The following is a 24436-nucleotide window of genomic DNA, read 5'->3' on the forward strand; positions in this document are numbered from 1 at the left end:
GCTGCTGTATATTTTGGTGTATCTGTCTGAGGATGGGCTAGTATATCAAGTTATCGAATGCGTGAGAAAGCGATTTCACTGCTTCACTTGTTATAAAAATATTTTAGAAATCACGTTTCTAGATAATTTACAGAGAAGCTGTTAAGAGTAGTGTTTAGTGGAAGACATTTTCAGGTAGTTTTAAATCGTAGTTTCGATTGGCACCAAAAATTAATTATTCAGAATTAAACTTTCAATGGATTTAACTTTCTTGACTACCTGAATAAATTTACCCCAACACCTAACACCTAACAGTAAGTGTGCCAATCGGTCTACAATGTTCAAAATTCAATCCCATTAATAAATAAGAAAAATTGTGTGATGAAAATAGAGTATTTCCAGATTTTCCATCCAAACTTAATAACACTTAAAGTAAATTTATTATTATTCGTAGTAGTAGTAGGTATTTATAAAATAACTTATCCTGAGGGAAAAGTATTTCATTATTAAAAAAAAGTGAGCAGCCCATTTTTTTCTCATATTAACAGTATTTAGCTCTCCATTTTAATTTCACAAAACACGGACCCCAAAACTTTTAATTGGGCGATTCAATTTCTCAGAAAGGTATATACTACCTATATCGTAATTATGTGCGTAATAAGGCCTTTAATTTAGCCACTGTAAGTGTGTGTTCATATGTAGTAGCGTAACCTAGTGCCTGTAAAATTGCTTTGAAACGTAAAGCTGGTTTTACGTTAACTGTCTGAAATGTTGTGTCGTGGCGCATCGGAACGGTATTGGTTTTCATACTGTTACGAACGGACTCTTTTGATAGTTTATACTTTTATATTTTGCTATTTATGTCAACTTGTCAGCTTGCTGTCTCTTCTATATCCTGTAACTATCCTGTATCTTCCTTTAATCCTTTTATTATATCGCTTTCCTTTCCCTGAGCCTGGGTATCATTTATTCCTTTTCTATTCCAATTCCTAACACATACATACATTTTATGGTAACATTTAAACTATAGGTTAACTCAGTCAATGCCTGAGGTACGGGATCGGCACGGGAGGGGTGGCATTGACATATTATGACGTGTCAGAGCATACAAATCTGAAGTCTCGCTGACGTTTGACGTTTACAAAAGCTTCTCGTGCCGCTCCCATACGTCAGGCACTGACTGAGCTAAGTGCTAGTGTGTTGTATCGTGTCGTGATGGCTTGTGACATATTGCATACGTACTAACTTGTCACCTGTCATCCGCTTTGCAATGGAGGGAAATCGAACCTTAATTTTAAACTCCTCTTATGTTCTTCTGATTAATTTTATTGCGGGTCCAATGACATTTTAACTTTCCCCCGGGACAAACTTGACCTTCATTGGTTGGGTTTTTGTGGCGGTCAAGCTGTAGATCCTGGCTACACAGGAGTTGCAATGGTGGGAACGAGAGGTGGGAATAGTCCCGTATACGTACTAAATGCATGCCGATTCCATTTTGATGCGTCACAACACCATCTTTGATAAATACAAATCCGCCTTTAGGTTACGTTCATAGTACCTACTCTTGCACCGGCTGTCTTCCAAAGGCTAAGCGATTCAGAAGACTACGCATAGCATAAATTTTAAGTAGTAATAGACGAATATGATATGTAAACAGTTAAGTTGCCGACAAAAGTGACTAAGCTTCTTCAGCCACTTCTTCTCAGCACCAGCCCATAACAAATATGTTGTCCCGAAGTGGTGGTAGAGCAAGCTCTATTTGAGACGTGTATAAGCGCCCTGAAAAAGGGCTTAAGTCATCATCATCATCATTTCAGCCATAGGACGTCTACTGCTGAACATAAGCCTCCCCCAATGATTTCCATGTTGATCGATTGGTAGCGGCCTGCGTCCAGCGCCTTCCTGCTACCTTTATGATGTCGTCGGTCTACCTTGTTGGAGGACGTCCCACGCTGCGTTTTCCTGGCTTAAGTAGTTACTGAAGAAAAACTTTGAATTTGACTTTAACATACGGTGCATATTTCAAGTAGGTAATGTCGCTGAACTGCTCACTGAAACCAATAAATTTACCCCTGATTTACGAAACTTGCATCTTATGTCCACGGAATTCGATAATTACTTCCTTGTTACTCTTTATTTTGCTCTAATTACACTTCATCGCCTGCAGCACAAATTAAGAAAGAAGAAAGAAAGATAAATTTATCACAATGGACATCACACAAATACAGGCAATTACATAGACATGACAGTGGTACATAATAATGGAAGAAAAAAAATAAAAACAAGATTAAACCACAGAATAATAATAAGTACTACGTACAGAAGTTTTACTTCGCGAAGGTATTTAAAAAAATGTATGCTCAATGTCATTAACAATATGGTATAATTTAGCCTGTCTCAAGAGTCAAGCACCATTTTGTTGACAAACGTCAGTGATCGGCACTGCGCCGAAGCTATAGGGCTGACTTCGGTAAAATGATGTGACGTGAGGTGCCAAACTGCGGAAAATAGCGGAGGAAATACATGATTTAGCATGAATTATCATGAATAATATTAACTACTTATTTACCTCTCAGTATCTTGAGGCAACTTAAAAAAGTACATTATGTGTTTTTATTATTATTTAGGCAGTTAAATACTGCACAGTATTTAGTACAACATTTTCTTCCATCATACACGAATACGCGTACATTGATTCACAATGTTCGCTCGTATGTGAGGCCTTGTCGAATCGTATCCTGTAGGTGGGCCATCGTGCGTGTTTTGTTTTCGATGTAAACTCACGGAGATGAACAGGCCTGATTAAACTAAGCAGTTAAATTACATGCATTCTATAGATAGTCAATAAAGTTCCTTTTTTGGAATGCATTGTTAAAACAAATGACAATCAATTCTATTAGGTCCACTCAAGCGTATAACTCTCCCATTGTAGTCGTAACATCATTTAAAACAAATGCCTACGTAAAATCTCTAGTAAAAACAAAGATAAAAAGTGTTTTACATCTCAGTTTAAAACGTCGAAAATTGTAATAATGTTTATAGCAAATGACGGAGTTGTTATAGCGGTGTGCTTATTTTGGAGCTTTTAGTTTGATGACGAAAAATTACTATTACCTACTGTAAATGCTTTCAATACAGCAACAAATATTTTGGTTATATTTGTTACATGAAACATAAATATGTTACAAAATAAATTACTGCACTATTTAATTCAAGTTACTTTGTCTCCAGCAAAGCTTTAGGTAGGCTTTGATTGGTAGAATTTCAAAAGCTCAAGCATGGGTTACACATACAATTAATACTTGAGATTGGATTGAATATTAATAGTCCTTGTTTTAGAATCGTAGTTTGGTAATATTATGTGGGAAATTATGCGAAATGAACATAAACTGCACTCTTTCTTCTGAATAGTTAACTACTATGCTCAATCAAAGGACATCAGCAGCTGTAATCTGTAAATTAGCATGACCAGTCATCATTACTTTATAATAGCATTCGAATTACTTTTAAAAGATTCCATACAAAGTACTTTGTACACAACAAAGTTGAAAGTCGCCCTCATGCCAGCAATTGAATGCAGGAAACTCCACACGCCTTCCGTTTATCTTGGGGAACTTTGACATAATTAGCATAACGAGAGCGATCTTCATTCATTAAAAGTTTAAAAGTATGAGCTATTATTAACTCTAGAGAACAATACTACTACTGCTTATTGAAAAAATACACGTGGGATTCGATACTATTCATGAAAACGATGATTTTTATTGCAATTCCTCTAAGCCATGGTAAGGACCTAATTTTGTAATTTCATAAAAAAAGGTCAATAAAAATCATCGGAGCTTAAAAGCTCCTTTATTGAAATAATTTACACCAATACAAATTGCGTACACAATAAGGAATTTCAATTTTATATAATGTATGAAAGCTCATTTGCATTTTCCCACAGAAAGACTGTAACAGTCATACCTATTAACCTTTGTAAAATCTACGTATGACACGTAGTAGGTACCTACTTATTTACCTATTAGTGCAAAATTAAATGATGATGTTACAACATTGTTTTACTATAGTTTTAAGATTGAAAATCTTATTCTTTTGTACAAAAGTTCTAGAAAGCCAGTAGAGTTCAGAAATTCCCAATCTCCAAGGCATCTTTGTAGATATTGTTATAAGAAAAATATTTCTCTAATAGTGAACCAAATTATCATACTAATTGCAAGGCAATGGTAGCAAGCCACGTTCCAATTCATTCTTATACAGCCAAGCGTGCTCAGATACGAATAAAAATAGCTTTACACTAACGCAAAAATATCCCGCAATAATTTCGCGTAAGAAAACTACTAAAAGCTACTATTTTTAGCTCTGGCAACACGTATTTTTTCCGTACTTACCTGCGTAAACCTCTGTTCAAACAAATAATGATAAATAAATAGTATTGACAGGATAAATAGAGGGATCGTTTGGGAGATTTCGAATGCCAGACGAGGAATTATAGCACGTGAAAACTTCAGGTTTTAATAAAATACGCAAGTTTAGTGGTTCTTTGCGGATTGAAAATGTTAGTGTGTGTGATTTTATTCATTCTTTCGGTAATTTGATACTTAATTGGTTCAATATAGGTACATTAAGGTATGATCTGAAGTAATTAATATTGCTTTTGCAAGTGTGAAGATTTCAGTGCTTGAAGGACTAGCTAGAGGCTAGTTATAGTGGTTCTTTGGGGACTGAAAATGTTAGTGTGTGTAGATTTTATTCATTCTTATGTTATTTGATATTTAATTGATTCAATTTTGATATAAAAAAAAAAAAAAAAAAAAAAATTTTTTCAGGCCAGGGCATTAAATTTAATTGCATTAAATAATTAAAATCATATAAGATATAAGGTGTGATCTAAAGTAATATTGCTTTTGCAAGTGTGAAGTGCTTGTTTTAGTGCTTGAAAGACTAGCTAAGACTAGCTAGGGGCTCTATCCATTTTGTCAGATGTAGGTATATCTATAATGACGTTTTTAGCAGCAGTACGTTAAGCTAAACAATAGCATCTTACCTACATGTAGGTACTCGTAGTTGTAATACATAGGTACTATTTAAAACTGTACAGTTCTATATGCTGTCGACTGTACAATAATGGCAGTGAGAGTACATCTACATTACATTCAATTCGACTCCAGACACGCGAATTCAGTCAGATTTGATTTACAACACACTCGATCGTTACGTTTAATGCGCCGTAAGTGGCAACACCGTTTATAATATAAGGACTTTAGTGTTGCCAGGCCATTACATTAGTGTTTATGTAGTGCACTAATTTTAGGAAGCTCGAGTACGGTTCAGAGCACTGCGGCTATGCTAAAATAGGTGCATACACAGTAAGCCTGCATACAATATGATTGCTGGAATCGCGGAAACGCTTTCTTAGGCCCGCCATACACAGACAGCCTGAAGCAGTGTGCTTACCATAAGTTAACGTTACGTGTGCTCGCTAGCGACTAAAAAAATGACATTAAATGTATGACAGATTGTACAGCGCCCCTAGCGGCTACTTTCAAGAACAAAATCTTCATAGATTTTTTTGACGTACTCGCTAGGTCGCTAGCGAGCACACCTAACGTTATCTTATGGTAAGCACACAGTTCTTCTCGTCGTGTCGACAACAAACCTATACAGTGTCAGCCCAAAACTCCGCTACAAGAGTGGCGTTGTCAGTAGCATTCATCTTGAAGCAGTTAATATCGTAACAGCAAGCTGCGACTGCTCGAGCGGTTCCATGTATATGTTTACGTAGAATACTGTAGTTTGCTATGCAGTCGCAGCTTGAAGCAGCCGGATAGTAGCTTCAAGCTGTCCGTGTATAGCAGGCCTTCAGGCCATACCTATTAAGAGAGGAGATTTAAGTATGAATCTACAAGTACAATGAGGAATAGATTCAAACCTGTTTAGGCTAATGGATATGTATACCAGTTTTAATTGAGTTTTGAGTCGTTTCATAAGGATATTATTGCATACACTGACTGTAGATCCAGATTATACAGGAATAATTGCAATAGTAAGTACGAGTTGTGATCATAAAATTATCCTTTCTCGTTAAGTCCAAAGTAGAGATACCACAGGGTTACACACACATAACATGCCACATTGTTGAGTTTGATGTGCTGTAGTCCATACAGTCACGGCTGCCATTGTTTGAATCAAATGAACCTGAACTGTTCCTTTCATTGAGTTCATGTTACCACAGAATATAATATGTGTTTTAAAGACATTATAAGCAAAGTAGATATTCATTAGAGTCTTCCAGTGTTTCTATATTCTTATTACCGATAATCATAAACTCTACATTTATTAATGTAAATCCCAAAGAAAGCTTGTAAGGTAGTCCGGTTTGCAGGAGCTTAAGAAATCGGCGGTGTTTACAGCGCCAACTGGCGGCCAGTCAGTTAAACCCATTAGTCTCACACCAAAGAGGATCTTACTTTCTTTACGATAGCACATCCAGCTTTACACTGTAGGATCTTATGTAGTTGTTATAGAGTGTATTTTGCAATGAAAATGTATAGTATGACGTGCTTTTGTATGTACAAAGAAAAGCATCAGGTGTTCGCTAATGCCAGGAAATCCTTTGTTTATTTGATACTCGGTATAAAGTATGAATATCATTTCCATTGAAATTCAATTAGCGATAGGCTGTTGTAGCATCAGTTAAATTTGTTTTTGAATGTAGGCAGATTTTATCAAACTAGCTTATGCCCGCGACTTTGTCTGCGTGAAATAGTTACTTTGGGCTAGTGATGATAATTTTGTAAAGGTAGCCTATATTATCCTTCCTCGATAATTGGGATAACACTGAATTAATTTTTCAAATCGGACCCGTAGTTCATGAGATTACCATGTTCAAGCAAACAAACAAACTCTTCAGCTTTATTATAGTTGCCCCTATCGATGGAATTATTGTAATAATAATATAATAATTTGGATCAGTTTGTAACTTTAAATAGTAAAAGACATAAATTGAAAATTTGTATACCTCCAAATAAATCAGCACTCTTCAATCAGAGCGTTTTCTGTATGGCGCCTCGAATATACAACCATCTACCAAAAGATATAATTGAAACTACATGTATACTTGTATTTAAAGCTAAGCTAAAGGACCTTTTGTTAAAAAAAGGTTACTACTCTGTAAATGAATATCTTTCTGACAATTTATAATAATTTGTGTGACAGTTTGAGTACCTAAGTATTTATTAATGAAATGGTTTTTTTTTTCTCTCCGACTGACATAATATTGTATTCTGCTGACATTTTCTGTATGACTTAATTAACTTATCATTATTAATAATTGACTTGTATTTAAATTGTATCATTTATTGTGTCATAGATTTTTACTAGCTATCAATTGTATCTTACCATTATTGTATGCCCATGCGGCGGAACACAGCTGATCTATCATACAAGCTGTTCGGTTTGGTTGGTGGTAGGGCTTGTTCTAAGTCCGCCTGGCTAGCTACCACCATCTTACCTAAGTCTGTCGCCATAACAACAATGTCAACAGCATTATTGTGTTCCGGCAGTTAGAGGTAAGATAGCCAGTTCCTCCGTGGTTGAGGATTCCGGGTGAAGCTCGCTTCCACCTTCGGCCTAATCGTCACTTACCATCAGGTGAGATACAGGCCAAGAGCTTCCTCGTTGTGGATAAAAAAAAAAAAAAAAAAAAAAAAACAAATTTAATGACCTGACTTATGTACCTGTGATTTCACAATAAACACAATTTGAATTTGAATTTGAATTTGATGGAAGGAGTATGTATGTATAGTCTTCCATATTTTAATGGGTAGGCTTAGATTCAATAAGTATTAGAGTAGGTATGCTCGTAATTTCTTAGTTTAGATTATGATTTTTGGCTCATTTATTTTAGTTCATTCTGTGGTTTTTGCGTGATGGCGTAACTATGACATGCCCACAAACTTTCGAGTTTACTATATTAGTAGGTTTTGTGTCTTGGGATTCGAACTCGGAACTTTCGAGTCGCGACAGTCTCAGTCTCTCGTTTAGCATCCAAGCCTTGCATCTTCTTTCTTCATTATGCAAGTCTCTAAAGATTTTAACTTCTAAACTCATACTTATTAATTCTTCGTCTATTCCAACGTCTATGAGCTTTAGGTACTTCGAAACGCAGTGATTATATTTTAACTACATTTTTTTCAGTCATTTGTCATGAAATTCCCTCATAAGTGGATGTGTCTGATATGAAAACTATATATATAATATAACTTTCTGACCGTGTCATGCTCGCCTACTGGTTCTACGTTATTGTAATCCTTCTGAAATGTCATAACTTATGAAATAATTTCTTTTTGTACATTATTTTTGCAATGAAAGGTATACCATGCCTTTCTCTATAATACCACTGTTAAATCGATAAAATTCCTCGATAAACCAACGATAAACGAGTATCATCATAGCGCGCATCCTAGGCCTACTGTTCTGTAGTCTGTAATAATGTATCCCATCTCTATACCAACATTTTCATACTTGGGATAATATTTAGGCATAAAAATATAACCTCAGAAAATGTTGTTCACATTTTCATAATATTTTTATGGATTGTATAACATTATGAGAATCAGTGGTGTTTAGCTGAACTGCTGGAATGTCCCACGCTGTACGTATCCCGCCCAGTTGTCTGGTGCGCGGGAGTCGGAAATAGCGCACAACTAGGTTAATACGCGTTTTTTGCGCTCACCCTAATTATTGGCCTACGTATAACGAAGCATTAACCTTATGTAACACGATTAATTCAATAGCAATATTATTAAGGTATTTTGTTATCTCCCACGGACGGTATGGATGAAAATATAGCGATAGTGAAGAAAATGCTACGAGAAATTCGGCCGTCTTAGGCTCCCAATTGGATAGATGATCTAGTCTTTCTTTACTATAGAATGTATTATGGGAGAGCTGTTTTAGTAAGCGGAGCTTATTCAACATTCATTTTTAATAGTTTGCACACGATAAAACATAAAAAACCGTCATCCGAAGTTTTGAATTCTCCATCCCTCTCAATCAAAGCAAGATACTACGAGTAGCATGGAAAATAAATCTGAAACTACGTTAACACTTTACAGCGCGTAGAGTTAGCTACGTCACACTTATCCAGTCGTATAAGCGTCATATCAATACTCAGTAGAACAATCGATTCATATGTTTTGTTGAACGCGCTCAGGAACTCCCAGGTACGAATCGATTTTTTTTAATAGTTCATTTAAACATCACGCTACGGCCAATAGAAGCGAATTATCAATAGAATCGAACCCAGTACTCCTTAGGCCCGGAATTGAACTGAATTTTCTACCAAGGCGGAACTGAGCGGAGATGTGTTTTGAATAACCACAGAATTCATTTCAGAAAACCAGGAAATCTGATTGGTTATTAAAAACACTTCTCCTCTCCGCTCTGCTCCGCCTTAGTGGTATGTACCAGGCCTTACCCTGTGTCCCACTCAGCCATAGGCATATTTCCATATCTCCACATTACTCCGTTAATAGAACTCGTGTTTTGTAACGCCACAATACGGATCCAGACGGATCGATCCGATCGATTTGGCACGGGATCTGACGCGTGCGCCGTCCATCATGTCTTTACAGATGGGGCCACTGAACTCTAGCAACAGCGTGTCTCTGTGTATACTTGTTATTTGTGAGGTTCAATACTTACGGTAACTTCTTCCTTTTTTTTCTTCTTTTATGATAGATAAATATAGCTTGGACATTTTGCACAGCGTTGCATTCGTCCCTAATTAGGCAAACTAGGGTATCAGTCAGACAACAGAACACATAAACCTTCGCCGGTGGCGGCGCGTGCGGCGGCATGGCGGGGAAACGCATTTTATTGTCGCCCTGAAAAACACAAAACAAAACTCAAAAACTTTGTTCAGACTCGGTGACAGTCTCACAGATGTTAAAAATATATTTTTTTAATTTGACAACTAAAACACAACTGCCAAGATTTTCCTATCGTTTCACTTTTCCTCCAAGAAACTGCGTGATGCGCTTATTCTGCAAAAAAATACTAATTAACCTCTTCACTGAGCATTACTTAAGTATTACAATGTCGTCAACATAAACTAATCCTTAGTAGGCTGTCATCGTCTGTTCTCGGGTGATTTGGATGTCGCAATCGATAGTCTTAAGAACTTCGAGGGTTTCCGGCATTACAAGTTGGGTGAGCTAGCACGGTGCTAGAATAACAAGTACTACACAGCATTATGTATGGCACCTTATATTCTGCAATAGGATTAGGCTAATATCAAAATCGGACACGTAAATCTTGAGACTTAGGTTGACTGGGTTCGGACGACGGCATCTCTAAATACTGTGGCAACAACTGACGTTGTTGTAATATATGCGATTTTGTCGGATGTGCCGTCTACTGTACAGGACTACATGAGATATCTGTATAAAATATTTATGAATAGCAGTACCTATTCAGAAAAAGCATATTTCAGTTGAAAGTTAAAAATTTACTTTCCGGGTCAATGGAAATTATCATTATGATTATTTTATGCAGAGAAAGGCAGGTTTCATTTGACCGTAATCGCACCTGATGTTAAGTGAGATGCAGTCTAGGACTAATTTTGTTACTGAATATTAACATCATTTTAATTTAATTATTTGTAAGTTCGCATTGCATCGTACGAGTATAAACCTATTTAATTTGAATGAATTAGAAGTGTTTCTATAGCAATTTACTAGGGCGGCATTATGCTCCAGCACAAAATTACAATTTTGACTGCCCTGTCACAAAACAACATAAATTAATAATCTCATTTTTTTTCGACTAACGATACAGCTACAACATCGAGGTATTTCCTAAATCGTCTTAGTTTTGATAACCGTGAAACCAAACCACTCGCCACTGACCTTCCTTTGGACTCCCTTCACACAACTTTATTGTCAATCATCGAGCACATCGCCCTCGTGTCGACGCGGCTTTATCAGAAGTTCATGATGTCTAAATAGACATATCGGCAGTACCGTTTATTTACATTTGGAAGTGTAAACTGAGATTTTATGAATGTAGTGGAGGATAATAAACGAATTTCAGTTATAAACTTAAAAATAGTTTTGGATATGAAGATGATATACAACATCGTGTGTTATGTTTATTACATAATAAGGCGCATTTGTGTAATTAAATCTAGTTTTTTTAAGTATTAACATTTTTAGATTATCTACCCCATATCAAAACCCATGTGAGAGCTACAACTATTCCAGTTATGTAGAATAGATTTACAGTATTTAGTAGCGCAGTAGCACTAACTCCGAAAAATAATATACCTAAGCATCGTTGTGTGGTAGGCGCTGCGTAATAGCCTGCAATAACGGCAGTTCTTTCCCGTGGGTAGATAATTCCCTGAATGTGTAAGTCGAATTCTTTGGAATATTATCCGAAGATAGAGCTTGTTAAAACTATTACTATTACTACATATATGGGTACGAACCGTATCGCATGAAATTGAAAAGATATCGATGTTATTTAATGAGGACATGTTTACAAGAGAACTTAATAATAAACGTAAGTTTATCAAAAATAAGAACTATACTAAATACTTAAAGTAATTCGCCTCTGTACCACGATAATCGCATTTAACAACTTGCATGCACTTGTTTCCGAAGAAATTCAGCTGTAAGTTTAAAGTTGGCTCGTGCGAGGGTTGATTTGAATATTTAACCTTTCGATGCGGTGTAATCGGGCTCTACCGCATGCCCCGGGGGCGCGTCATTAGGCGTGGAGGGGTTAAGACTGTTCTGGGAAAATATTTCCCGAATAATAGCATGAATAATACGAGTATTAAGATCGCGAAGTTGACCGCCGGAGCCGGACCGTGGCTTGTTGTGAAACTTTAAAAAACGTGTAATTCTGTTGTCCAACAAACTTTACGAAAATATTTATCTTCACAAAAGTTTTCTAAAGAAGAATAAAAAAATATAATATTTTATGTAGAACAGTCGAAATCTTAAGAAGAAACTGCTTGATACTGACAAGGAAAAACTGCACTAGTTACCATACGATAAACCTGAATATGAACGCTGGCGCTGATTAATTAGAATAATAGTCGGCCACAGATCGCTGTAAATTAATTTGTTTTTCGGAACCATTATTGTTTGTATAATATTTTAAACCATTATTGTTTCCCATTACTTATTGATAATATGCGTACTTAAATTAGGGATTGGTCATTGAGTAAAAAATATCCCAAATCTTAAAATACATGCGCCACTCTAATAGCCAGTTACTCATGGCGCCGGATCTGCAGGAATTTGTTCAGACAATCATTGGCAATGATTCTAGAGCAGTCACCGAAGATGTACAGACAGCCTCCAAAAAATTACAAATTATGCATCGTTTTTTTTTTTTTTTAAATTCAAAATTATTTATCGTTTACTCGTACATCGTACTCGTTAAAGAAGTTTTGAGCCTAAAAAAGAAAATTGGATTTGGACCAAGACAAGGACGTTACTAAACTAAGTATAAAATTAGAAACTTTGCATACCTAAACAGTTTTTAAGATATTTTAATTCCATGTTGCTCGCAAAAATAGCGAAATTAATTCATCTATTTTTACGCGGAAAACACTGTTCAATCTGAATACCTACAATCAACGATTGACAGAAAGAGACAAACCCATTTTTTTTTAATTAGTCCAAACATTATACCTGTTTTTTGAGAAGGAGGTTTTTATGTTCGACTGCTCTACATCACTTTTGGATGTTTAATTACTCATGCATCTGCCACCTATTTATTTTTACAAGCCTGACTGTACACTTGACCGGACGTTGCGGAATCTCGTTAAGAGTAATTTGGGAGTGATCTGATTCACTCTGTTCCGGAATTAGTGAGATTTCCGCGAAAACATGAGCAACCTGTATTGGGGTGATCCTACAGGATATGCGGTTTTGTGGGGGATTACTCAGCGCTGATTGAACAAGCATCTATGGGGCAGTAGTTAGGGATTTGAGATGGATTCTCAGAGGTTTGGTTTCCAGGTGGAGCATACTTAGAGTTGAAGCCACTTTGGTATTTTATCAGTAGGTTAGGGATTTGAATTCTCTTGATACTAGAAAGTTGTGGAATCCATTAGGTATTACGTGTTCACACTTCGAGTAACCATTCGTGTATTGGTCCCAAGTTAAGAGTTTGTAGGTTTGAATCATCCAGATTGGAACTTAAACCTGACCTATATGTATATTGCTATTAGCAATTGTTATTCAAACTGTAGCTTTTTTAACGTGTCCCCTAAGTTCATTAAATCGCGGAATCCTGTTTTTTATTTTCAGAGATTCAGGCTAATTCAAGTCTAGAATGCCCTAAACTGAACAAACATTCCAATTGATTTACACAATGACACAAGTATCATCTTTTACCCACAAGCTAGACCATGTCTTCACCACTTCTAAATGAAATAATTTTCACCAAAACCATCTCTAGCTGGTGCAGTTAGTTAATTTCATAAACAATCATCGTCGTGTTTATATCAGCCGGCCGTCTTTGAGTGAGTCATCATCTTCATAATGTATTGTGTCTATATTTAGACCTTTCGAAAGTAGGTTACGTTTATTTACGGAAAACCCTAGGTAGGTGCAGAACTTACACACGGATACCAGGTCGAGCTATTTTCAATTCGTTTTTATAAAAGTTGGTATATGGTCTTCCAAGTAGGAGACGACGGTACATCAAGCTATCTCTATGGAATGGTGATTTGAGCGATTTTGAGTCAAAAATGTAGAGCCTGATGAAAATTAAAGGTCAGTCAACTCAATTGACTTGACTTGACCTTATTATGAGTTTTCAAAATGTGACTCTCCCATATGATAATATGTTAACAAACCTATTTTACTTGATTACAATAAAAAAATCTACATTTCTTTGGGTTATAAGGACAAGATTGAAGTGTGCTTTTAGAAAAGTAGTGTCTTTAAATTATACACACTCGTCTTTCTTTTTGTAACATACGTAAATTAAGTAGCCTCAAAGTTAGGCATTACGTACTTTCCATCCTCGTTGAATACAAAAGAAAACAACATACTTCACTTCCACAAACATAACGTTAGTAGTCCATAAATACTGTAGCAAGTCAAAACTGTCTTTACATCGACTCCGATAAATATCATAAAGCCGAGCACACACTATTAATAACGGCGATAGCTCGAGATCAATATACCCGAGTCGAGAAACCAATCGAGACGGGCAGACATCATTTTTCAGGCATCGCGTGCATTTGGACATAAATAAACTTTTAAAGTGCAAAGACTCGATCAAAACGTTCGAAGCGCTTCGGAAATACACTACAAGTGATGCACTGGATTTGGGAAGGGCGGATTGTATCGATGTGTGTATTTTTGGAACACGTATTTATACTTTCGTCGTTCGAATATGTTACCTACGAGTTTGATGATGGATTGGGCATGGCTTTTTTAGTTTATTAGGTGAACCGTTAATTTATACACACACATTTACGGTAGGTATGTCATAATGATCAAAACAAAAATTAACATTTATTATGAGCACGAGAAAAATCATATTCCGTTCACATTTTTAAAATCGTTAGTTTAAACCACGTTACTACGTAATACAGAATAAATTATTTTGATCTAACTAATAATAGTACATGTCTATTATTAAAACTCAACGTAACAAGATGAAACTCAAACTAAACTCTCATTACGCACGCATCAAAACGATTCAAAACACCTCATTAAAAACAGCCACAAAAATTTTATCGATATACATTAATCGATTCAATCGCAACATCGGTTGTGCCGGACGCGATTGTCTCGTTATGGCCTGCAGTAATTTACGGTTACTTGTGCACCCCGCCTTACGATACACCGCCTTTTGATCTGGCGATCATAATTCTTTCTTGCTTGTTTGTAAATAGATTAGCCTTTTGGTATCTACATCCGAAAGAGGGTTCGCACACGAGATTTTAAATCAAGTAGGTATAGAAATTTATGTGAAAATATATATTTAACGAGTAAAAAGGCCAACTTAGAGACACGACAGATGCGCTGCCGAAAATTTCATACTATGTGACAGCGGATGCATGCCTTCACATTATAAAAACGCCGCTGCCGCGCTGATGTCGCTCTACTAACGCCCTAATATGAAAGCGCTCTAAATCTTTACATTTAAAAGCAAAATAACACTCTTTTTTTATGTGACTGGAGGCAAACGAGCAGACGGATCACCTGATGGTAATCACTCACTGATTAATCACGAAATCTCAGAAATTATAACACAATCTTCTAACCTTCCTTATAGGGTGTAGACATCCGCTAAGAACGGATTTTACGAACGGTCCTACAATTAGCAACCATACATTAGTATTATAAATGCCTTTGGCATATTAATTATCTTGGAGGGAAGTGGGGTTTTTTCTTATTTATTATATTTTATATGAATTAAACTCTACTTATGGAGAATCTTGCGAATTTTCCGTGGAAAATCATGGAAATGCATGGAAAATCCGCAAGATTTTCCATGAGTAGAGTTAATAGAAAATTCGTGTAAACTGCTTCTGCCTAAAACATCCAGTGTGCCTATACCCTTATTGTTAAAATACGCCTTCTTTTGATCTGTGCGATCATAACTCTTCCTTTGACTTTTGTAAATAGAAGATCTATCCGTCTTTTTCGTTTATGCCAATATTCCGGCGTGTGGAGCAGAGACAGAGAGATCGGCTTTTCTATATTTAAGTCGTGAGTTCTTTAGGTTAGGAATTTAAATTGGAATGTTAACATGACGTTTAGGCTATTAATATTTTGATATGTGGGTATGTCTTTTAAAATAGAGGAATCTTTAGAAGTAGTAATTAGCCAACTTGTATACAGCTTGTATAATGCCTGTTAACATCTGTTTTTATTTCGAGTTCTGTGTGATAGTTTTGCTAGTTCAACTATTCTAAAATTACGATATAATATGAGGTAATAATGATGATGATAATTTCACTATGAAATGTAAGAGATGTATGATGATGAATAAGAACTATTACATCACCTATAGCCATCATGAGCCACTGATTAAATTAAAACTTTAAATAAACATCAACTAATTCTCAAGTTGCTCAAACATTATGATTTAAACGATCACTATGAAAACTAATAACTTTTTAAAGCAGTAATATTTTCTTCCCCTCCTTTTTCTTAATTCAAAACGAAAGCTGACATTCTGAAGCTGCCAGAATCATTTAAGAAAAAAGTATGAATCAACCGACTTCAGGACGGTAGTGACAATAAAAATATCTCTGTTACAATAGTGTCCATTCACATGGAACGCGTAGACGTGTCAAGGTGAGGTATTGTTATTTTTGACATCTTTATTCGAAAGAGATGCACAAATGTAAAATGTAGAGACAACCAGACAAAAGTTTGTTGAGCATCATAACGCCTGATCGAAGCGCTGGACCATAGAGAATATGTTTTATTTTATATCTTCGTTAGCAATATCAACTTTATTTACTTAAAAATATTTTAACCACCTTCTCATTACTTTCCAACATGAGAAAGGAAAGACAAGTTTCAAGATGTAGTAGATATTAATTAATGGATAAAATATTTAGTAAAAAAGTAAAGTAAGAGATATTAAAAATTGATTCTAACCAATTAATGTTGGTAAGTTGTTATGATACTTGACGTTGATAGTGAAGTGAATACCGTAAACGCTTAAAGCTTTGAGTAGGAAGTTCATAAATACTCATCACTGACGCCTCCTTGTGGAATCACGCAAACGCAGCAGGTTTTCAATTTGATAATACTCCAACCACCAAACCAACCATGTGGTCTAATAACATTGTATAATATTGTATGTATATTGTATAATAAACTAATCAATTTAAAAAAAATTTTACTCACAGAAAATAAATGAACTTTTATAGTTTATTTTTCGTGTTTGTAAGTATGGACTACTTCATCGCCACAGAATTGCAGCTGCTATGCGAACAGCAGCTTACTGCGTCATTTTTCATGTTAGGAAGTAGGTATGAACTTCATTGCTACATGAAAATGCAGCTGCTGTGTGGACAGCAGCTTACAGCGACTATAATACTCTAGCGCGTGTTACTCCCCGTGCGTCTGGCAAGTCCCCAGCGGCGCGTGTAATTATATAGTATTATTCATTCACAAACCGACGGTGCTGTGTCGTTAGCGACGTCGTAATTGGGACGGGCGATTCGGGAGCGACCGGCTGACCTGTCTCGGGGCTAGAAAAAATGGTGTGACAAGATATCTTTCTTAGGCTGTCAATGGCGTTACTTTCTTATGCTACTTCTACCCAGAACTCTCCTTTTGTTTTTCTCTACCCCCGCGCTCTCCCTAATCAAGCCTTTTTATGGCTTATTCCCAAAGGTACACGACTCTATTGTTCTTCTGTTCCCACCGGGTCCATGAAATTTTAAAATAACTATTATAAAGCCCTTTTTATCATTACCCCCACATTATTCTTCATATACTACGGTTGATTCATCGCTGGTTTATATTATTTTCCTAAAACAAAGATAGGATTGATGTGATGTACCTATGTTTTGTCCACCTTCTAAGACAGTAAAATTAAAAAGGTAAAAAGTTTTGATCAGAGCTTTTTAATCACTCACTACGAGCGTCTTGGAACTAGCATAGCGCGTAAAAGACAATTGTGATATTAATTTGAGTGTGTAATCTAAGGTGTACCAAATCTCGTACTTCCTTACTTTACAATTAATGTAGACCATAAACAGTGCTTAGGTCTAAAAATGATTATACTGGTCTTAACTAGCGGACAGCGGTCATCAAGATACGGAGTACCCTTCGTTAACAACGGAACATCGACGGCTGTCAAAGCAAACTTCGGGCGCTGAACAATGCTGTACCGGCCAATGGAGTCATTGTTAAACTTGCCAACTCTTGCTAAGGGCCAATTTGACGGTTTGACGACGACCCACACTAATGCAGATATGGAGATGAATAATTCTGTTTATACAGTCGCTATTCATATTTTATCCAACATTATAGCTACCTATAATAATCAAAGTACTTTTAGTAATGTAGATGCATACATAATATTACTCGTAGTATTATTTGTACTCAATGAATTCATGCGTCTCTTCATAGGCCTCATGTGATAGTACAGTTGACAACAATATCAGACAAGAGACAATATCTTGAGTAATCACGCCTTTATCAACTACATAATAATAATAATAAATACTCTTTATTGCACACCAAAGAACAGAACAGAAAGAAAAGGAACACACAAGGTACAACTAGGCGGTCTTTTCGCACATACTTATGATTCCCCAGTATTTTGGCTAATACGGCATACCATCGTTTTCGTAGAGTTGACGACAATTACCTGTCCATTTTTCTAAATCAAATAAGTGTATCAATTTCACTTTCTAATCAAAGATTTGTTTCAAATTAAATAGTTTATTCAGTACATAGGTATTTTCCAGGGCGCTTAGACACGTCCCAAATATAGCTTGCCCTACCACCACTTCGGGCCAACATATTTTATGGGCTGGCGATGGGAAGAAGTGGCGGAAAGATTCTTCCGCCACTTCTTCCCATCCCAGTTACCTTTGTTTATTCGCAACGAAGGGACATGCACTATCCAGAAGCTATATGACCTTTGCTTATCTGAATTCATGATAGTTGTATTAATATTGGGATCAACTGTACTACTACGTCAGACGGCGCGTGGTTTTGCGATCATCTCTGGTAGGTGATTACCCTCATCCTTAGGGCGACCTCGGAGTTGAGGTCACGATCGCTTTGTTCCCTTACAACATAAACGTCATTACTGTATGACCAACAATGAACGCACAAACTTTTTAATTAACGTGTATAATTATTCCCAAAAAATTTTATTTAATTCATATTTAGACAACTTTTGAACCAATGCACGTTTATTAGTTAGACAAGCCAGACTTGTTCAACCGTTTGCAAGTGATGCGCTGACCAACAGAGTAACCTTTTTTAACCAGAGTAATTTCAGAAGGGTTTGTACTAATGATTATGAACATATTACAAGCTTTTTTTACTATTGGATCAATCAGCAAAGAAAATAAGCTTCCTGAAAATTTGTCTTCTAAGAAAAGTTATATAGAAAACTAACGCCCGTATTCACAAACATTACTATGTAGGGAGGTCTCACAGTGCGCGTGGACGCACAGGGTCACACACGAACCACTCACGGAGCTCTATTCAACGATGTGCGTTTAATTTGCTGCTTCACTTAAGCAAGCATCGTTTGTGAATACGATGCACGGTTACCACTCGGCATGGGGCCCACTGAAAACCAGCGTCGTGGCCTTCCCCACCGTGGGCTATGGCATATGCTGAGTGGAGTCCCATTGCGATGGGCATCGCTGTTGCGATGGGCATCGCTGTTGCGACAGGATAGCACTGCTCAGTTCACTTTTTATTTCCTTGTAATATTTAAGTATGTGCTATTTCTGTCTTTTTTGTGTACATACGTTCTCTGTCCTTAACTAAGTGATGTTCGTTCGTTCGTTCGTTCGTTTCAGCCGAAAGACGTCCACTGCTGGACAAAGGCCTCCCCCAAGGACTTCCACAAAGACCGGTCCTGCGCCGCTTGCATCCAGGTACTTCCCGCGACCTTTACCAGATCGTCGGTCCACCTAGTGGGAGGCCTGCCCACGCTACGTCTTCCAGCTCGTGGTCGCCACTCAAGAACTTTCCTGCCCCAGCGGCCATCAGCTCTTCGAGCTATGTGCCCCGCCCACTGCCACTTGATTTTAGCGATTCTGCGGGCTATGTCAGTGTCTCAAGTCAAAAGTATTTGACCAGTGTGTGTTGCCAGTGATGGTGTATGGCTCTGAGACGTGGTCGCTTACTATGGGCCTCATAAGAAGGCTCAAGGTCACCCAAAGAGCGATGGAGCGTGCTATGCTCGAAGTTTCCCTGCGTGATCGAATCAGAAATGAGGAGATCCGTAGGAGAACCAGAGTGACTAAGTGATGTATATCGTAATAAATGTTTCTTTCCTTCTTTTCTTTCTTTCTTAAATACGAGTGTAACACTATCTAAGACTAGAAAAATTTTATGCCTGTCTGATGTGCCGTCTACTCAACATTATGTCAACAGCTGATTCGAACTTCTTACATAAAAACCGAAACTATTTGTAGCAACCAATCCAGCCTAAGTAGAAGGGTTGCGGGAAGCTCGCCGTAAAGCGCGTCCATTTCCGCCGCCCTCTAGGCGAATTGGCAGGAAACCTAAAAGACCTGTCAGTCCCGGGGAAGGAAATGAAAAAATATTGAGAAACGTACAACTCATAATGTGTGACAAAATAATATGATTATTCATTTGTATTACAATAAAAACACTTAACGATCACGTATGAAGTTTATTTAAATAAATAAGTTTATTTATTTATTTATACATATTAATAAATAAATGAACTTATTTATTTCTTTATATTAGGGAAACAAACAATTTTGATATACAGACAAATAATTACACAAAAAATAGGACAGAAATCAGCAAAATTTCCACAGTTAAAATTAATACAGAGTGCAAACTAAAAATTAATTAAATAGTAATAAATTATACATTAATTTCTAAATGAGTTAAAGCGATTTAACTTTAACCGTAACTATAACCGGTGTTTTTGTATGGAGTTTGACAGTCATTTCAAGTTTAACAATTCTGAAAAACGAAAGAAAACAGAGTCAAAGTTACTCGTATTTTTATGTATTTTTATAAAATATGAATAATACCAAAATGAACATGCCATAATTTTTAGTCGAGTTTATGACAAGTTATCATCTGTCTCGGCTGACTCTGAAAACTGATACGGCAATTTTCGTAAACAAATTGTTATTTACTTATTATAAATTGGCCATCAGCTCAATTATTACGTTGAAAAATGCGTAATTTTCCATCATTTTTACCCACTGTAAAAATGACAAAATAATTTCAAAATCAGCTTTTTAGGTTTTATTCAAACATTTGATGAAAAATCTATATTTTATGTATGTAAGCGGTATTTTTTAATCATGCATGCTTCAAACAGTAATAAACTGTGTTATATCCATGCTACATCTGTCAACGTAAAATGTGATTTTCGTCAGTTTATAATATGACGCATGCGATTGTAAACTAACAGTGGACTAGGTTAGGTTACATCTAACTACGTCAGATTATAATCTGACGGAATTCACAATTTACGGTGACACATCCAGAAAAAACTTTCACTTGCCAAATTAACAAAAGCCGCACGAATTTAAATCTCTTTCACCTTTTTTTGTCAAACACGAATTAAAGACTTTGAAGCGGTCCTCGAATGAAATGGTCCATTTGCCTCGTTTCCGCGATTTTGATCGTTTAATTTTGACAAATGGCCGCCGAGCGCTGCCGCGAAGCATGAGTAATATATCGCCTGTTTAGTGGGACTCATAAACTAATCATATTTAAGTTTTATCGGTACAGACAGAACGATCGGCAATAATTGAAACTACTACTTGTACGTGTCGAAAAACAAGAAAACAATATCTTTTAAAAAATGTATTTTATTTATGCTCTTGGCTCTAGCTTGTAATTTCTTAAAGTTAGCAATCTATGTTGACTCTTCAACCTACTCATATTATACTCGTATTAAGTAGGTATACTCCTACTAGGTGGACCGACGATCTGGTAAAGGTCGCGGGAAGAGCCTGGATGCGGGCAGCGCAGGACCGTTCATTATGGAAAACCTTGGGGGAGGCCTTTGTCCAGCAGTGGACGTCATTTGGCTGAAACGAACGAACGAACGAAGTAGGTATAATTTCGTCATTAGCATATTAGTAGGTAAAATTAATGCATACCTAAGTACGAGTAGGTATTACGATTGTATACGAGTAAAGAGATAATTGTGACATAATGTTACAAAAGAGAACATGCATTTGAAAATAAAACAAAAGTCGATCGCATTACTAGACGTTCTTATGTTTTTTCTCACGTTACTTTTTAAATGGTAAGCGGCGCGACCAAAAAGTTTGGTACACAGAATGTTCACCTTTTTAGACCACTTACCTATTGATTTGTGAACTGGCGAGAAGAGTCTGGAGACTCCATTGAGCTGTCAGGTGACACGAGAAAAATGGCGTCTGACAATAGCCCTTTCATCCCCGCAGGATGTTTAGAAAACACGCGATCTTTACACACATTTTTGACGTATACATTCTTAAGTGTAATACGATCTTAACGTTTTTACACGTAGAATAAATATGTCCAGATAGGCCTTATATATGTTTAAAAATATCGATTTTTAAATTACCAATTTACTGTAACTACGAGTATGTTAATGTACAAGCTACGTTATGAAGTTTCATTAAGATCCATCTAATTTGGTATTTTTCGAAAAATTGTTGCACCCATATCACGCGTTTATCAATATTAGGCTGAGTTGCACAGCCTAACTTTATACTTTAACCGTAACTCTAACGTTAACCGGTTAGTTGATGAGTAAAGATTCTTGATTCAATACAAAATCTCTACTTATTTAGAGCGTTGACTTTTCTCACATTTCACGGCTTACGTTTGAATTTTTTCTGCATCGTAAACACTAATAAAGCAAATATTATATTTTCCTAAATATATTTGAAACGTGATGAAACCCACTCTCATTTCAGATTGAAGGGATAAATAGCAACTTAATTTGGGACAACGACTTTCCGATTAGCCCGACTCTACAGAAACAAAGTTTACAGAGAGCCCTGCCCGTTTATTTGGATTGGATCTGTAGTTTGTATGGACACTTTAGAATATACGAACTTTCAGTATTATTCATTAGATAATACATTTAAACTGTTTTCACCTCAACCATTCAAAAACGTTACAATTATGTTACTTTTGAATAATCACTTTGTATAACTCGTATTCAAAAGTAGAACATTATGAATGGCAAAATGTGTTACACTTTTTCAAATGTCACAATAGATTTTTTAATGTTTACGTACTTTTTTTAAATTGACCATAGGGCTCCGATCGCAAGTGTTATTTTTGTTTGAATTGAATGGATTTTATTTTAAGAATATTAGTAATTTGTAAATTTCTAAATACAAATTACTAGTCCCGTTAACCCCTCGTGGGGATCATGTTGGTTTAGAATATGATCCCAAATCTCAAGGCAATTTTTCATGCCTGTGCAGCTGTGGTCAAATTTTAATATTTAGTCAGCTTGTAATTTGCTTTTAGCTTCGTAATTTAACGTTGTCAAAAACTAGAGTTTTCTACAAAAAGTGACAAATACACAGTAATTTAATAGTTTCGGTCGGTTAAAACTAGTATCAACTAAAGCCACCACAACATTAATTTACCATCTTCATCTCGCTAATCGCTGTAATAAATCGCCAAGAAACACCGTACCAATATATTAGTCCACAAAGAACTACCGATATTTATGTCTCCACCTTTCAGCAGAAGAAATTATTTCATTTCAAACACGTTCAAGGTCTGCCATTTTATTCTGAAACGTTGATTTATTTTGAACATTTGCTTTAATGGTTTTCCTTTGTCTAAACATAGATCGAGTATTAGTAGCATGTCGTTTGAATTCGATTTTGTTTTGTTTAGAGAAAATATGTGTTGGTCTGCTTAATAGACGTGCTTTGGGGCAATAAAAATAACTTAGTATTAACATAACTAAAGAAAAAACAGGTTCCTTTATTCAATGGAAAGACGTAGGTAGCTTTATTAGATTTTCTCATTCTTTCAGTTGACCTACAGCTACGGCTTGTTTAAAGGCCTCTAAATAAGTTTGCTCTCTTTAGTCTTGAGCTAAATTACTACAGTAAATGTACTTTCTTTCTACGGTTTCAGTTGAATTTGAGACAAACATTGCTTTTGTGCATCATGAAGACAAAAAAAATACAATTAATGGAAAAGAAAGAAATAAATTATAAAAGAGCCATTTTCATGTCATAAAGTACTTTATTTTATTAATTACTGGCTTCTGATGTAGAAAACGTTTATTAAATTAGCTTTTTACCTTTCTCAATAATCCCTTTTTCAATTGTTTCAAAATACATAAAATATTTTTAGAATTTTTTTTATACAAATGCAAAGAATTTATGCAAATACAAAGACGAACTGAGTGCGCGAGACTCTACATACTCGTACATGAAGTGATCCCAATAATTTTCACTGAAACTAAACAAAAAATTATAATAAACTACGTCTTAATTAATTTATAACCTAAAATATTATGTTAACCGACCAGTGACAGAATGATGACGTAGAAACAAAAGAAGGTTAACGCAACAAAAACATGGCTGACAGCGCTGCGCCTGCGTTCGTTGCCGTCAGATAAATCATACCATGAGTTATTACGGCAACAGGTGATGCGTACCGAGCGATGGCGGATCAAAGGGACTTGCATTGACGTAAATTGTCTGTTATGAGATAGTTCGTGTTTTGGTTAGGGATGA

General features: G+C 36.1%; 1 protein-coding gene across 9 annotated transcripts in view; it reads left to right on the forward strand.

The window, feature by feature from the left end:
* Positions 1 to 24436, forward strand: part of LOC135079326 (innexin shaking-B) — a 91013-nt gene that overhangs the window by 32298 nt on the left and 34279 nt on the right. The gene's annotated exons all lie outside the window — the stretch shown is intronic.

The sequence above is a fragment of the Ostrinia nubilalis genome, chromosome 2, assembly GCF_963855985.1.
Source record: "Ostrinia nubilalis chromosome 2, ilOstNubi1.1, whole genome shotgun sequence".
Taxonomy (NCBI): Eukaryota; Metazoa; Arthropoda; class Insecta; order Lepidoptera; family Crambidae; genus Ostrinia; species Ostrinia nubilalis.